Below are 15,133 nucleotides of genomic sequence, written 5' to 3' on the forward strand. Positions count from 1 at the left end.
ATTTCGATTCCTAAAGGTTCGCAAGAGTTCCTCTTTGTCATTGTAGTCTAGGTATCGCATAATCACTTGACGTGGCCTGTTGTGCGGTTCTCCTGTGTTGGCCTTTACTGCACCCGGTGGGCCGACCCGATGCGCTCTCTCCACTCTGCAAGACCTGTTCAGGCCTAGGGCTTCTGGAAGCTCCATTTCGCATATCCCCTGTAAGTGCTGGGGTTTAATGTGCTCAGGCAGGCCGACAATTCTGAGGTTGTTCCTCCTGGAGCGGTTTTCCAAGTCCTCCAGGCGGTCTCTGAGCCTGGAGTTGTCTTGCAATAGGCCTTGGATGTGTGTGTGTGCCCCCGCTGATTCATCCTCCATAAGGCCGACTCGTTGCTCCAGTTCATCCAGCCGTGTACCATGTGACGTAACCTCATTTTGCAGTTTCTGCAATGTCGTTGTTACCGTAGCCACCAGCGAATCTTTGATGTCGGGAGCTAGATGTGTGGCAACTTCTATCGCCAATCTCCTATAATCCAGTTTTGCCACCTCCGGCTGTGATATTTTCTCTACAGGGGGCTCTGGACTCTGTGGCCTGCTGCCCGGCGGAGAGGCATGCTGCAACGTCGCCATCTTGGATATCTCCTCTCCCTGCCTCGTGTGTCCGGACGGACGGGTGTTCTCGCGGCTGCCGCTCCTGAGGAGGTACCGCTCCATGCACTATCTGTGCCCTCTCACCGTGCCTCCAGCTAACTGCCGAGGTAGGTTTATTTTGCGGGTGTGTGTGGCGGCGGAGGTTCAGGGGATCGGGTCTCGGGAGCTCACCTCACGCCGTCCTCACATCCCAGCGCCGGAACCGGAAGTCCACCACCCTTGTTCACCCGGATCAACAGGGTTTTGTGCCGGGGAGGGAGGGACGACATAACTCCATTCGACTGATGAACTACATCCAGAAGGCACATGATTCTAAAATACCTCTGGTTCTCATGAGTACAGACACAGAAAACATACTTAAAAACGAACAGGGACCAAGATAATCAATTCACCACCATGTCCCATATGTTATAATGATACATAGTATACAACAAACACATAGTAACACCAATAACGGGAAGAATGTAAAATCTCCAAGCTGATATCAAATCCTATGGTATCAGTCTCTCCACTATCTGGATGAAGATCTATCAAAATAGTTGTATTGACCACCATTGTCCTGACGAAGGGTGCGAAACGCGCGTCGAGGTGTCTTTTCTCAGACCATCAATAGCCATCATGTCAGCCACAGATAATTGATATGCAACTATGCTAAGTATTTATGTATGGTGGTCAATACAACTATTTTGATAGATCTTCATCCAGAGCTTGGAGATTTTACATTCTTCCCGTTATTGGTGTTACTATGTGTTTGTTGTATACTATGTATCATTATAACATATGGGACATGGTGGTGAATTGATTATCTTGGTCTCTGTTCGTTTTTAAGTATGTTTTAATTTGTATGTACTTGTATGGGTATCTTTAGGGGGGTATTCCAATTGTGGAACAATAAAAATTTATATTTTTGGACTAACAATGTCTAGAGGACTTTTTTGTCTTGTGTATACATTAATATGAGGCGTATATAGGATTTCTTTATATCAATTTAGTTTGTGATACATCTATTAAATTGTCCATGGAGGTCATAGCTTTAGCACTCCCTTTGTTCAACATGGCCCTATTCAAAAAATATTTACACACGCATTTATTGGCAGCAGCGAAAACGTTAATACCTTTGTACTGGCTGCAAATTATGCTACCTACTGCGAGCAGCTGGATTGATAAGATGAATCAAATTTGTCACATGGAAGAATTGACCAATAGGGTTGAAGGTACATATGACTTGTATTTAAAGATGTGGTCTCCTTGGATTCAACATAGAGATGAATTAACTAGAAAGACATCTTAGATTTACTCTTCTTTATATAGTAGGGTACCCCAACCCCTTTTTCTTTCTTTTTATTTTTCCTTATAGATTTTTGCTCAGCATATTATGAGTATATGTTTGTTACTTTTTGTTTTGTTACTAGTACGTTTAAGAATATCTAAACTTCATTGACTTGAGTATGTCATACAATGTTGGAAATGGTAGTGGATTGGATTATAACTAGCGGAACTGCCTCATATATATATTTTTTCAAGTAACTGTATTTTAACCTATGCTTCTGTCCTATTATTTGGAGGTATATAGGCTACTGGTTTTGTACAGGTCATGCAACTTTTATTTTTGGGTAAACAAGTTATATTCATTACTACTGAGACAGTGTATGTGGAACCAGTTGATGAAGACTGCTTTCTCCTATTGTGGTGAAATTTTTTGACGTTTTCATGTCTTTCTGTACTTCATATTCAATAAAAACAGATTTGATAAAAAAAACAAAAAACATTTTACATGTGATATCGCAGATGCATTAGTAGCAGCAGAATCCGGCCTTGTACAGATATACCTGAGCTCCATCTTCTCTACCTTATGTATTGTGCCACAATTGGAGATAGAGGGCAGGGTAGGATCCAGCGCTGAAGCGTTTAAAATGGAATTCGATTTTCCAAGTTTAATGTAATGATTAAAAGGAAGTCCAGTGGTATCAGGTCCTAGGCGTGCATGAAGTGAGGGGAAGAAAAATTATATCCTCTTTGGCCTACGCGTTTCGGACGGCGCTGCGTCCTTAAACTTGGCTGTGGTAAGTTTTAGAAAGAGCACGCTGTCATATATATCCTGTGAGGATTGAAAACAGCTGATGAGTAGGCAATGATTGCGTGTCAAGGTTGTATTGCTGTGAGACGCAAACTCCGAATTTGGGTGTCGGGTAACCATACGTTAATATTTTGTTAGATATAGTGTGTGTTTGTATCCTGCTCAAAAGGTCTTCTGAATCTGTATTGTAGTATAGAAATATTGAAACTTGTAATTTTTATTCTGACGTGTATGTTTAACATTATGTCAACTTGCATGTTTTGTCTGTTTTAATAAAGTTTGGTTTGATTCGATTGCATTCCAGGACTCGTTTTGGAATACAACATCAAGGTGATTGACGTTCGGGTTCTAACTCCTTATCAAGTCTGTCATTAAATGTTGGTAAGTAATTTGATTCGTTTTATTTTTTGTATATCGTGTTTAATGATGATTTGAGACTTTGAGAAAACACCTCTGATTACTTGACAGAATGTTAGATTTATGGAATTTGTCCATTATTTAGGAGTCTGTTGGTGCCTTACTGTATCAGTTAGTTTTGCGAGTTTAAGTGTTCCTATACACTGTGATTATTTAATATGACTCTTCTTCAATTTCTTTGTTGAACATAAGTTCTAGTCAGAATTGTTTTGTAGTTGTGAACAGGGCTCTATGTTGCGTTGTTGAGGAAGGGATGTGAGGGGAGGAGGGAGTGTAGGGTGGACCACAACTGTATCTGGATGGTGGGGAAACTTGAACAATGTGCATAACAGGGGTTGGTGGTGTGATAATTTCTATGTACTGGACAAATAGCAAATGTTATGTCTGTACACGGTGTGAACATAAATAAAATGGGATGTATGGGTACCTCAAAATGTTTTTGACATATATAGGCTTACTTGCGTGTGTTATTCATAGAAACGTTTATCATGGTTAAGGTCCTGATTTGTTTATAAGTGACTTAATAAAGATACATTAATTCTTTTCTTAAGTTAAGACCTTCTGGGTATCTTGTATTTAGCCTATATATCCAATATGCTTCTCGTAGATGGGTTTTATGTTTAATATCTCCACCTCGCTTTGACGGTTGAATTTTTTCTATAGCATAACAGCGAAAAGTTTTTGTAGATTTGTTGTGGTGAGAAATAAAATGTTTGGCCGCATTGGATATGTTGAGGATATTTGCATTCCTTATATAGCTAAGATGTTCCAAGATTCTTATCTTAAATTTCAGGTTCGTACAGCCAACGTATTTGAGATGACATTCGGTACATTCTATTAGGTAAATAACTGACTCTGAATTACAGTTGATGTAGTTTTGAATTGTGAAATTATTTGTTCCTGTGGAATTGCTGAAGTGTTTAGTTGGATGTACAAAGGAACAGGTTTTGCAGGGATGTTGGCCACATCTGTAGAAACCTTTGGTTTCCAGCCATGTTGTTGTTATGTTGGCATTGGATGTAAATAGTGAGGGAGACAGAATATTCCCTAAGGAAGGGGCTTTTTTCGCTACTATCCTGCAACCTCCTGACAGAATTGTTCGTAATGTGTCATCTTCCATGAGAATGGGTAAATAGTTGGTTACTATATTTTTTATTTTAGTGAATTGATTACTTTGTTGTAAGATAAGTGTAGGTTGATTAGTAATTGGTAATGGTTTTTGTTTGATGTTTTTGTGTTGGCCAAGAAGTTGTTTCCTTGATTTTTTGTTTATGATCTTGCTGGCTCTGGTAAGTGTCCATTTTGGATAACCTCTTTCTTGTAATCTTGTTTCTATTGCATTTTGTTCGAGCTCAAACTGTTTTTGGTCGGTACAATTTCTTTTTGCCCTATGCATCTCACCCAGAGGTATGGCTCTAATAGTATGTTTCGTGTGATCACTTTTGGCATGAAGAATATTATTAGTAGCTGTGGGTTTACGATGGGTTTTGGTGGAGATGACACAACCTTCATTTCCTTTTAGTTCTAAGTCTAGGAATATAATATATGAGGTGTCATGGTGGTAGGTAAATTTTAGATTGCACTGGTTGTTATTAAGTGCTGTCGCAAATTTCGGGATGATGTCCATATTTCCTTTCCAGATGATGAGAATATCGTCGATATATCTACCGTACCATTCTATACAGTTACTGTGGATGTTATCCGGCGAAAAAATGTGAAAGTGTTCCCACCATGACATTACTATGTTGGCTATTGATGGGGAAAATTTTGCCCCCATGGACACACCTTTTAGTTGTAAATAATATTTCTTATCGAATTGGAAGTAGTTATTGGTTAATAAAAACATTAGTACTTCAAGTATATATGCTTGAAAATTTGTTTCGTACGTACTGTATTTTGTTAGATGAAAATTAAGGGCGGTGTGTGCTATTTCATGTGGAATTGACGTGTATAAAGATACAACGTCACATGTGAGCCAGGTATAATGTTTTTCCCAGATTTTGTTCTGAAAAATGTTGAGAACATGTTTTGTATCTTTGAGAAAGCCGGGTGTATTTTGTGCTAGAGGCTGCAAAAGTGTGTCTAGCCATTCTGATAGCCTTTCTAGGATTGAACCTATGCCAGAGACTATCGGTCTCATGGGTGGAGGTATGATTTGTTTATGGATTTTGGGTAGCGCATGGATTATAGGGGTAATCGGTTGTTCAATGTAAATGTACTCATTTTGTTTCTGAGTAATGTATCCTCCTTGCTGTCCGTCATCCAGTAATTTTTTCATGAGCTGTTTGATTGTATCCACAGGATTTCTGGCTAGAATTTTGTAAGTAGTTACGTCAGATAGCATACTGGTGATTGATTGTTCGTAGTCTTTTTTGTTTAGGACTGTAATGTTTCCACCCTTGTCTGACATTTTGATAGTTAGGTCTTTATTTTCATGTAATGACTTTAATGCTTCTTTCTGTTTAGTTGACATATTTGTTTTTAGATGTTGATTTTTGAGACTGTCTGCAAGATTGTGTAGTTCTTTTTCTATTACAGTTTGAAAACGATCCATTGATTCTGTGCGTGAACCAATAGGGTAAAATTTTGAATTTGATGTTGTGAATTCATGTGCCATTGAGACAGTTTGATTTGCTGTTAAATTACGTAGATGGTCTAGGGATACCATAGTAGAAAGCTCTTGAAATGTAAAATCTGTAGGTATTGATGTTATCATTGCTCCTGGTCTTATCTCATCTGGCGATGTGATTGTGGGTGTTATCTCTGTTGATGTAATTTCTGAGCTTATTTCATTTTTGTGAAAGTGTTTTTTTACTGTTAGATTCCGGATAAATTTATTTATATCTAATATAGTATTGAATAAGTTGAAATTTTTCTTAGGGGCAAAGTTGAGACCCAACGTTAGTACTTCATTTTGCTCTTGGGTCAGCATGGTAGATGATAAGTTGGTTACATTGGTTAGCGGTATTGTTGATATTTTCGCGGGCGGAGGCGGCGATTTTGTTCTTGATTTCCACGATTTGTGTTTCCTACCGCCCCTCCTTCCCCGTTTTTTGAAAAGAAAGATAGAGTTTCTGATCTTTGATTGGAACGGGGACATGTTTGGTTACTGTCATCTTCTGAAGTGCCCTCCGCAGATTCAAGTTCAGTCGAACTGAAACTGACTCTATTAGGTAAGTCTCTATATTGTTTGAATTGTTGATTCCTTTGTTTTAGGATAGGTCTTGGTCTGTTGTAATTCCTTGTTTTTTGACTCCAGTTATATACTTCGTTGTTATTGTAATCCTTTGTATCACGTTGAAATTTGTTTTTCTTCGTTTCTGCAATAGCATGGTCGAGTTTGTCAATAGCAGCTGATGTTCTGGTGTGAAGAAGATCATAGGAAGGTGAGTTTGAAAATATTTCTAAAGATTTATTCGTTTCTGATATATGAGTGTCCAATTCCTTTAGTTTTAATTCTTCTTGTTCCGTTATCAGTTTCATCAGGTTGATAGAGCAAGTAGAAAGGATCTGATTCCATTCATTCTGGAATTTGTCTGTATATATGAAACTGGGTGTTTTTTTGAGACGTAGGCCTCTAGGGATCATATTTTTTGCAATATAATTTTTGAGGGTGGTTAAGTCCCACCAGATTTTTGCTTGTTGGGCTAAGTGTTTTTCCAGCGTGTGGAACAAATCTTCCATGTCTTGATTATTTTCTGGGAGATTACTGTGCTGACCAAACACTCTCTCTTCTAATTCAAAGCGGGTGTGCTTGGGATCTTGAGTCATATTGTTTGTATTGTTCTTGGTATATTAGGAGATTTTTTCTGAGGTAAGGTATACAAGTGAGTTGCGTTAAAAACAAACACAGTGTTATTGAAGCCAAATGGTTCTTTTGCTAGGACTAATATCCATGTAACATGTTGCTTATGTACGTTTTGTTGAAAAGTTGTGGCCTTTTTCTTGTAGGTAATTTGAATACGTTTTGTAATTACTTCAGTGTGCACATATAGGGTGTACATGAAGATACATTGTTTAGGTATGTAAAGGACTCACTGGTTGCATATTGCACATTGGGAGCTCGTGAGGAAAAACACTATGCCGAAAATTGAGAAACAAGAGAAAAAATGTATAGAGAAATCCTCCAGCTCACCTGACACACTCCAGTGTGTCGTTTGTAGCGCCCGGATCCTCGTGTCGGCACACGGAGTATCAATTGGAGATAGAGGGCAGGGTAGGATCCAGCGCTGAAGCGTTTAAAATGGAATTCGATTTTCCAAGTTTAATGTAATGATTAAAAGGAAGTCCAGTGGTATCAGGTCCTAGGCGTGCATGAAGTGAGGGGAAGAAAAATTATATCCTCTTTGGCCTACGCGTTTCGGACGGCGCTGCGTCCTTAAACTTGGCTGTGGTAAGTTTTAGAAAGAGCACGCTGTCATATATATCCTGTGAGGATTGAAAACAGCTGATGAGTAGGCAATGATTGCGTGTCAAGGTTGTATTGCTGTGAGACGCAAACTCCGAATTTGGGTGTCGGGTAACCATACGTTAATATTTTGTTAGATATAGTGTGTGTTTGTATCCTGCTCAAAAGGTCTTCTGAATCTGTATTGTAGTATAGAAATATTGAAACTTGTAATTTTTATTCACGCATTTATTGGCAGCAGCGAAAACGTTAATACCTTTGTACTGGCTGCAAATTATGCTACCTACAGCGAGCAGCTGGATTGATAAGATGAATCAAATTTGTCACATGGAAGAATTGACCAATAGGGTTGAAGGTACATATGACTTGTATTTAAAGATGTGGTCTCCTTGGATTCAACATAGAGATGAATTAACTAGAAAGACATCTTAGATTTACTCTTCTTTATATAGTAGGGTACCCCAACCCCTTTTTCTTTCTTTTTATTTTTCCTTATAGATTTTTGCTCAGCATATTATGAGTATATGTTTGTTACTTTTTGTTTTGTTACTAGCACGTTTAAGAATATCTAAACTTCATTGACTTGAGTATGTCATACAATGTTGGAAATGGTAGTGGATTGGATTATAACTAGCGGAACTGCCTCATATATATATTTTTTCAAGTAACTGTATTTTAACCTATGCTTCTGTCCTATTATTTGGAGGTATATAGGCTACTGGTTTTGTACAGGTCATGCAACTTTTATTTTTGGGTAAACAAGTTATATTCATTACTACTGAGACAGTGTATGTGGAACCAGTTGATGAAGACTGCTTTCTCCTATTGTGGTGAAATTTTTTGACGTTTTCATGTCTTTCTGTACTTCATATTCAATAAAAACAGATTTGATAAAAAAAAACAAAAAACATTTTCCATGTGATACCGCAGATGCATTAGTAGCAGCAGAATCCGGCCTTATACAGATATACCTGAGCTCCATCTTCTCTACCTTATGTATTGTGCCACAAATAGGATTATTGGATCTGATGACGTGCAAGAACCCTCAAGAAAACATATAAAAGGGAACAGAGACCTCATATACGGCCGAGTAAATGACTCTATAACACTTCCATATTAATACAAAAAAACACTGTTCTGATTGTGGATGGGAATTTTTTTTTATTTTTTCCGGGAAAGGGGGGGGGGGGCACGGGTAGTATAAATTGTTTGTTGTGTAAATTGTTTTTCACACTATTTAAAAATAAACTTCATCTTCTGAAGAGACGTCTAGAATGGTTATAAAACCTCCGGATGGTAAACATGTTACTTCAGGGAGGGAAACATGGATCTTAAACGTTCCCCTTTCCCTGGTTCTTCCTCTTCTTATCCGTTTTCTTTTTCAGCCATTCACGCAGACGTTTCAGGCCCGATTTCTTCATGTCGCTTCCTCTTCCACCATTTCCTCATTGAGCAGGGATGTTTCTTCAATGTATAATCTGTTGATAATATCAAGGATTCTCATCTCTGATACATTCCTCAGCTCCATCACAGCTATCGGAACATGTACTATGTAAAAAGGAAACCATCAGTAAGTAGCAGATGTAGCAGAATCCATCCCTTTAAGAATATGAGCAATGAATAATACAGCAAGGAGGTTACAGGAAAATATAATTCCCAATGTCTTCCCTTTAGCCCGCCAGCAGACACAGGCCGTCCACCCACTGCATTCTGCTGATTCCCGGGGTAATAGAAGAACCACAATGAGTGGGGCCACCAGATATGACAGGTAAACCTAAGCTCTGTCTGTACCCAGGTTATATGTTATTATATATTAATTGTTACCTGGCTTATGGATGACAACCTCCTCCAGTACTGCCGGGTACTGGCTGGCACGCTGGCGCTGGCTCATATACATGTAACTGTGAAATAGAGAAATGTATATACAGTATATAACATAAATTGCAGCTCCATTTTTCCTTATATAGCAGCTCCCTATAGAGAATAATGTAGTATGTAGAGAATAAAAAGATGGAAACTCACCAGCATCTAATGATGCCTATAAGCGTTGCGAATATCATAGAGCCGCATAGCGGCAGGACTACGAGATGTATGACTGGTAAGAAAGAAACAAGATTCTGGTTATTCATTCTTATTACTTACAGATTAAGCCCTAAGACATTACGTAACATCTCTACATTTTCCTGATGCCAACAGAGCCCTTCATGATAACATCAGCGGGGGGGGGGGTTGGCCAGCTTGGGTGGGCATGGTGGCAGCACTTGCTGGACTGTGGGCTGGTGACGTCCGGATAAGGGGCACTATTTTATATATTTCAGCCACATATCTCTTTATAGGACCGATCCCCCAAAGTAGCCGGTGGATGGTTGTTCTCCTCCACTACAGTCAGGGATTGGTAGAAGATGATGAGAGTAGAATGAGGAGAGGAGGGAATGGACTACTCACTGTTACTGGCATCTATGTCGTCCGGACCGGGGGTTTTCTCCCTCCCTGATCCTGGGAAAGTCACTGTCCAAAAAATAATAAAGGGAAATAAAGACATGAAATCCATGATAGCAGCAGCTGAACCCCAAGACTGGACCATGAGGAGGAGATAGAAGACTCTTCTTATACCTGAACCCTAGAAACCCTACACAAACCCTCCCCAGTGATGATGTTCATTACCTGCTGGTGTTTCTGTGAACTTCCCCTCTACATAACACAAACTAATCACCAAAAATACAATAACAATGCTCTGCAACTCCATCTTCTCCAACAACTAACCCTCAAAAGACTCCAGTGCTCCTCAACACATAGAAGCCTGGACACAGCATTGTGATGTCACCCATCATCAGAGCTGTAATGTGAGGGGGCGGAGCTGCTGATGATGATGATGTCAGAGATATGGCCTGAATGATGAGCAGTATATAGAGCAATAATATTTAAAGGGAAATGCCACCTCTAGTTATCCTTTGGAGAAAACATAAAAGTATTAAATATATTATACCACCAATCTAAAGTAAATATCCACAAATTCTGTGCTGATTCCTTTCTATATATATTTTTATAGGGGTTAAAGCTCCATTTTTCTGATACAGAGCTCCGAATCTCCTGCATAGCCATAACAAACTTTTGTCTGCCTGCTGCCACCGCTCAAAGATGACTGCATACATGTATATATTGAAGTTAATAATAAAACAGTATGCGGTGAGCTCATAAGCTCCCTCTAGTGGTGGCTTCAAGCACATGCTTTACAACACATGATGGGTATGCTAGTCATGAGCCGTAGGATGTTGCCGCATCATGACGAGCATACTCCATGCTGATCGAGTGAGCACAGCAAGTGTGCCCGTGCGAACAGGAGCGGGACAACAACTGTAATACACAGCCACAGCCCCCTCTAATGGTGGAGATCAGAGAAACCGCTGATCTCTACCGTTAACCCCTTGAATGCTGTGATCAAAGCTAGTCGCAGCATTCAGTTGAAAGATGAGAAGGGTGCGTTCACATATGGGCCTGTTCACATCACCGTTCATTTCCGTTCCGGGATTTCCGTCGGAGGGTTCCGTCGGGTGAACCCCGCAACGGAAAATGAAACTGACAGCACAGCTTCCGTTTCAGTCACCATTGATCTCAATGGTGACGGAAACATCGCTAATGCTTTCCGTTCGTCACCATTCCGGCTGGTTTCCGGTTTTCCGACAGAATCAATAACGCAGTCGACTACGCTATTGATTCCGTCAGAAAACCGGAAACCAGCCGGAATGGTGACGAAAGGAAAGCATTAGCGATGTTTCCGTCACCATTGAGATCAATGGTGACTGAAACGGAAACTGTGCTGTCAGTTTCACTTTCCGTTGCGGGGTTCACCCGACGGAACCCTCCAACGGAACCCCGGAACGGAAATGAACGGTGATGTGAACAGGCCCTTAGGCTTTTTCACAATTTTTAACAAAACCATCAGTTGTCATCAGTTGTTACCATCCGTTTTTAACATCAGTTTTTACCACAATGGTCCACCAAAAAGGTTGTCTAGGGTCTTATAATGTGCCAATTTTATCAGAGTGGTGCATAGCTTGTGATAGATTGGATACATGATAGATTATATACTTGTTATGTGCCATGTCCTTGGCGCTACACTGAAGTCTGACACACACATTGTAATGTTACGTGTGTCATATTCAGTGCTGCACCATGACCTGCCTAGGTAGAGTCGTGTGTTAACCTTAAACCATACTATCCCCCATCCCCATTTAGTAACGACACATGACACCGAGGTTGGATGTGAAATGGCCACAGCAGCCGTTTATTAATTTCACAGTTTTATAAAAACAATTTAAATCCGAAACATTCGGATAACTAGTTAGGAATCCACCAGAGAATTCCTCCTAATAATTCACATGACCCAACATGGGTCATAACATTAACCCGAGCAGAGGAAGTCCTTGAAGCCCCCTCAGATAGTCCTTTTTAAAGAACACACCGAATTAGCCATCTGCAAACCACCAATTACCTCCAGCCGTAAACCAGCTCGGAAGCACCGTTCACCTCTGCAGATGGCTCCAACCACTAGAAGTCCACTTCAAGGGGATAACACCCGATGAAGCCCTCAAGTGATATACCGACCACTAGAAGTCCACTTCAAGGGGATAACACCCGATGAAGCCCTCAAGTGATATACCGACCACTAGAAGTCCACTTCAAAGGGATAACACCCGATGAAGCCTTCAAGTGATATACCTTCTACCAGAAGACCACTTCAAAGGGATACCACCCGATGAAGTCTTCAACCATGTACCTTTTTTGGGGGACGCATACCCCCGATGCGACCCCCCCACCATTTTGTACTGACTGGCCTCAAGGACTCCCCCCGCCAGCTGCCATGACAACAGAACCTACTCCGGAAAAAAGAAAAACATGTTAAATAAGCACACAAAATAAAAACACAACGCTCATAGCCAGACGTACATAAGACCTAAAGAGTAACAAAACAAGGGTGGGAGGGTGGGAGCTTTGCTTACTGTGTGTTACTCCTCCCGCTGCTTCCGGCTCAATGCCGAGAAACAGCGGGAAGCGCAGTAACGGCCCCCCCGCCCCCCTTAACTCCTCCCCGTCCCTCCTTCAGCTCCTTCAACTTTCCCTGACCTCGTAACATTAACCCTTTCCCTACCAGGACGGTCATGTCGGCTTCCCTTAAGCCTGCAGCTGCGTCCAGCCTCTTCTTGACCTGCCTAGGTAGAGTCGTGTGTTAACCTTAAACCATACTATCCCCCATCCCCATTTAGTAACGACACATGACACCGAGGTTGGATGTGAAATGGCCACAGCAGCCGTTTATTAATTTCACAGTTTTATAAAAACAATTTAAATCCGAAACATTCGGATAACTAGTTAGGAATCCACCAGAGAATTCCTCCTAATAATTCACATGACCCAACATGGGTCATAACATTAACCCGAGCAGAGGAAGTCCTTGAAGCCCCCTCAGATAGTCCTTTTTAAAGAACACACCGAATTAGCCATCTGCAAACCACCAATTACCTCCAGCCGTAAACCAGCTCGGAAGCACCGTTCACCTCTGCAGATGGCTCCAACCACTAGAAGTCCACTTCAAGGGGATAACACCCGATGAAGCCCTCAAGTGATATACCGACCACTAGAAGTCCACTTCAAGGGGATAACACCCGATGAAGCCCTCAAGTGATATACCGACCACTAGAAGTCCACTTCAAAGGGATAACACCCGATGAAGCCTTCAAGTGATATACCTTCTACCAGAAGACCACTTCAAAGGGATACCACCCGATGAAGTCTTCAACCATGTACCTTTTTTGGGGGACGCATACCCCCGATGCGACCCCCCCACCATTTTGTACTGACTGGCCTCAAGGACTCCCCCCGCCACAGCGAAACAGGCCTTGACCACCTTAAGCCTGTGAGTTCCTCCACACCACCACCGCCCTTTCTATTCCTTCTGCTATCGCCAAGCTCCAAAGATCAATGCCAACCTCGGTCAGATGAACCCCGTCACTCCTCCAGAAATTCCCCACTCCTGACTCCAAATCCCTATGCCTCACGCAAATGCCCCCGTTTTTTGCCACAAAACGGGACACCGCCCGATTAACTTTAATGCGAGCCTTATTGACTCTCTCCACAGATCTAGCTAACCGCCAATGCTTTCTTGGGACTATGTCCGACCACACTATCACCAACTTGGGATAAGATACCCACAAACACAACATATCATGTTTGATATCCCGCACCAACTCACGAAAGGGGCGGACTCCTAAGTCATTCCCACCCACGTGCAACACTAAGACCTCCGGAACCCTATCAAGCCGAGCATATGTCTGGAATTCCGCCAACACCCTGCTCTACGACATACCTCTAAAACCCAGCCAATGCACAACCGCATCCTGTCGCGGAATGCGCAACTGGCGACCATTCGAGCGGACGTCCGCCCTCAAAGCCCCCCAGTGCACGTAAGAATGACCCATCAACCACACCAAACACGGAGGCGAATCTGAAACGGAAAAACAATTAGGCACCACCATATAACATTTGTAAAGCGTTAACAGCAAAATTCATAACATATGGGGGCGGACATAGGACTTAAACCTGTTGGACTCCCAACGACCAATACGCCTCACCCCCTCATCATCCAACCCCCAGCGCCCCGCTTCTGTTGCTGCGCCAATCCTGAAGGAATGAGATGAATATGAGCCTGCCGCGACACCAACCGCCGTCAAACATTTTTTAAATACAGCTCCAAACTGAAACCTGGACAAAAACGACCCGTCCACATGACGTAACAAAGGCAAATCTGGAGACCCCCTGTTTGGCGTAAAACCCCGCATGCACTCTACTGGGCACATAACCGACCCCGGGGCGCAACCCCTTCAAAGCCTGCGATACCAGAAATTCCTTCGATACATCCTGAAAGCCCCGCAACTTAAACCCAAACGCCACCGCAGATATGAACCGGTTCACCTTCGCCACTGAAAACCCCGCCTCCCAGGCGTCCCCTAACCAGTACAAAAGTGCCACCAACCTGTCTCTATCCGTATTGACGTCACCCAACTCTCTTACCCACTCCTCCCACTGCCTCCAACAAGCAGCATAAGCACTCCACGTCGTGCGCGCCAAAGACCTTTGTACCAATTGTTCTACGGGACTGAGACCAGATCCCAAAGATGCTGCGGACAAGCCAAACCGAGACGTTCCGCTCCCGGTGCCAATTGCCGAAACCGGTCCCACTGCGAGCGAGAAAGAGCATCAGCGATACAATTCCGTACACCCGGGACATGCACCGCCACCACCCACGCGTTCAACGACAAACATACCAACACTAAATGTCGCAACAATTGAACTACCGGAGGAAAGGACGCCGTGATGTTATTAATGGCAAGCACCACCCCCATGTTGTCGCAGTAAAAAACGGACCTTCTTATCCCTGAGCCAGTCCCCCCAAATGGTAGCCGCCACCACGATGGGAAACAGCTCGAGCAGGGCCAGATTCCGCGTGAGTCCACTGGACACCCAGCTAGCCGGCCATTGACCTGCGCACCACGGACCTCCCCCGTAAGCTCCAAAGCCACCCGCCCCAGCCGCATCCGTGAAAA

The 15,133-nt window shown here is 42.3% G+C and overlaps 1 long non-coding RNA gene across 1 annotated transcript in view; it reads left to right on the forward strand.

Annotated features, from left to right (window-relative positions):
• The first annotated feature begins 3,015 nt into the window (after nt 1-3,015).
• The window catches only part of LOC142747052 (uncharacterized), a 33,671-nt gene continuing 21,553 nt past the window's right edge, over nt 3,016-15,133 (forward strand). The window contains exons 1-4 of the long non-coding RNA XR_012881712.1: nt 3,016-3,088; nt 6,454-6,510; nt 8,918-9,102; nt 9,207-9,300. This is a non-coding gene — a long non-coding RNA (uncharacterized LOC142747052). The remainder of the gene's footprint in view (nt 3,089-6,453; nt 6,511-8,917; nt 9,103-9,206; nt 9,301-15,133) is intronic.

This window comes from Rhinoderma darwinii, chromosome 1 (genome assembly GCF_050947455.1).
Source record: "Rhinoderma darwinii isolate aRhiDar2 chromosome 1, aRhiDar2.hap1, whole genome shotgun sequence".
Lineage (NCBI taxonomy): Eukaryota > Metazoa > Chordata > Amphibia > Anura > Rhinodermatidae > Rhinoderma > Rhinoderma darwinii.